The sequence below is a fragment of the Mastomys coucha genome, chromosome X, assembly GCF_008632895.1.
Source record: "Mastomys coucha isolate ucsf_1 chromosome X, UCSF_Mcou_1, whole genome shotgun sequence".
NCBI lineage: Eukaryota > Metazoa > Chordata > Mammalia > Rodentia > Muridae > Mastomys > Mastomys coucha.
Window position 1 is genome coordinate 111,112,785 of NC_045030.1, and position 2,801 is coordinate 111,115,585.

A 2,801-nucleotide genomic window follows, 5' to 3' on the forward strand; every position below is an offset into this window, starting at 1 on the left:
GCACTGAGCCTTCACAGAACCAAGGGCCTCTCCTCCCATTGATGTCCAACAAGGTCATCCTCTGCTACAAATGCAGGTGGAGCCATGAGTCCCTCCATGTGTACTCTTAGGTTAGGGGTTTATTCACAGGGAGCTCTGGGAGTACTGGTTGGTTCATATTGTTTCTCCTATGGGGTTGCAAACCCCATCAGTTCTTTGGGTCCTTTCTCTAGCTCCTCCACTGGGGACCCTGTGCTCAGTCCAATGGTTAGCTGAGAGCATCCACTTCTGTATTTGTCAGGCACTGGTAGAGCCTCTCAGGAGACAGTTATAACAGGCTACTGTCAGCCAGGACTTGTTGGCACCCACTATAGTGTCTGGGTTTGGTGGGTGTATGTGGGATGGATCCCCCGGTGATGCAGTCTGTGGATGGCCTTTCCTTCAGTCTCTAAACCATACTCTGTCTCTGCCCATAGGTATTTTGTTCCCTCTTCTAAGAAAGAACGAAGTATCCATTCTTTGGTCTTCCTTCTTCTTGAGCGTCATTTGGTCTGTGATTTGTATCTTGTGTATCCAAGGACCCAGCTATACCACTCCTGGCATATACCCAGAAGGTGCTCCAACATGTAATAAGGACACATGCTCCACCATGTTCATAACAGCCTTATTTATAATAGCCAGAAGCTGGACAGAATCCAGATGTCCTTCAACAGAGGAATGGATACAGAAAATGTGGTACATTTACACAATGGAGTACTACTCAGCTATTAAAAACAATGAATTTATGAAATTCCTAGGGAAATGGGTGGATCTGGAGAATATCATCCTGAGTGAGGTAACCCAATCACAAAAGAACTCACATGGTATGCACTCTCTGATAAGTGGATATTAGCCCAGAAAATCGGAATACTCAAGATACAATTTACAGACTTGTGGTCCTTTCTAACTTGGTTTCCTGGTTTCTGACATTGACCCAAGCTATATAGTGACATGTGAAGATTTGTAGCTAGGTCCACAGATGAGAGAAAATATTTGGTATTTATTTCTGTATCTGGGTTACCTCATTCGATATATTTTCTTCAAATTTCATTTTACCCTTTTTACTGATGAATACTACTCCATAGTTTATATGTGCCATATTTTCCTTGTTCATTTTCCATATAAAGAACATTTATGTTGATTATATTTCCTAGATATTGTAAATAGAGCAGCAATAAACATTGCTAAATAATTTTCTGTGTAGTAGGATGTTGATTCATTTGGGTACTTTACAAGAAGCAGTGTAGTTGGGACTTATTCTTAGCTTTTTGAAATTTCTCCACACTGATTTGCAGATTGTCTGTACCAGCTCATACTACCAATAGTAAAGGTGGCTGTCCCCATGTACTATATAGCAATTATTGTTTTGATGTACTTGGACATTCTGACTGAGTTAAGATACAATCAAGCTATTATGATTTACATTTCCCTAATTGCTAAGAAGGATAAATATTTTTGAATATTTGTTAGCTGTTTTTATTTCTTTTGAGAATTAAATGGGCTATTGAATAGGGTTTTTATTTCGTTTTGCTTTGTTTTGGGGAGTATTTTTCTTTAAGTTCTTTATATATCTTGAATATTTGTCTTCTGTCAGATGCATAGCTGACAAAGATTCTCCTCTTCACCCAATTGTTCCCTTAGCTACTTTGAAGTTTTTAATTTTATGAGGTCCTGTTTGTCAGTTCTTGGTCTCAGTTTCTGAGGATATGGAGTCCTTTTGGGCCGCTGTTTCTTCACCTGTATCTTGTATGTTACTTACTGTTTTCTTCTAGCAGTTTCAGGTGAACATTGTTGTCTTTGAGTAAATAGTTACTAAGTATAATATATGAATATTTTTATTCTTCTACATATGGACATCTAGTTTTCATAACATTTTTTGAAGATGTCTTTTCTCCAGTGTATGTTTTTGGCAGTTTTGTCAAATATTAGATGGCTGTAGTGATGATTATTGTTTTTTGAATATTTAGTTTTGTTGTACTGGTCTACTTGTCTGGTTTTGTGCCAGTACCATACAGTTTTAATTACTGTAACACTGCAATATATCTTAAAACCTGGAATGGTAATCCCTCCAGCATTGCTCATTTTATTCATGATTGTTTTGGCTATCTGGAGACTTATGTTTCCAAATGAATATTAGAATAGTTTTCCTTTTCTGTAAAAAAAATGGAAATAATTTTATTGGATTTTATTGAGTCTTTCAATATTATTAAAAGTACAATGGTCATTTTCATAATGTTAATTCTACCAAATTTTAAGCATGACTGTCTTTCCATTTCCTACTATCTTTCTCAGTCTTTCTTCAAAGATGTAAAGTTTTCATTGTAGAGAACTTTTACTTTCTTTGTTAGATTTATTCTTAGATATTTTACTTTATTTGAGGATATTGTGGGTGAGAGTTTGTCAGTGATCCTTTTCTTAGTGTATTTTTCATTGGTAAATCAAAATAGGAACTGAGATTGTGTTTTCAACTTGGCTCTGTATCTTGACAGTTTGCTGAAATGTTACTTATTTTTAGATGTTTTCTGGTAAACTCTTTAGCATCTATTATGTATAATATTTTATCACCTGCATATCTGAATGGCTTGATTCTTCCTCTTTGCTTCTTTGTAACCCTTTAATTTCCTTTTCTTTCTGATTGTTCCAACTAGTACTTTAACCATTCTATTGAAAAACAATGGCAATAGTGAACCTGTTTCCTTCATGGTTTCAATGAGATTGCTTATAGTTTTTCTCCATTTAGGATGATTTTGACTGTGGGTTTCTCATAAATAGACTTTATTATG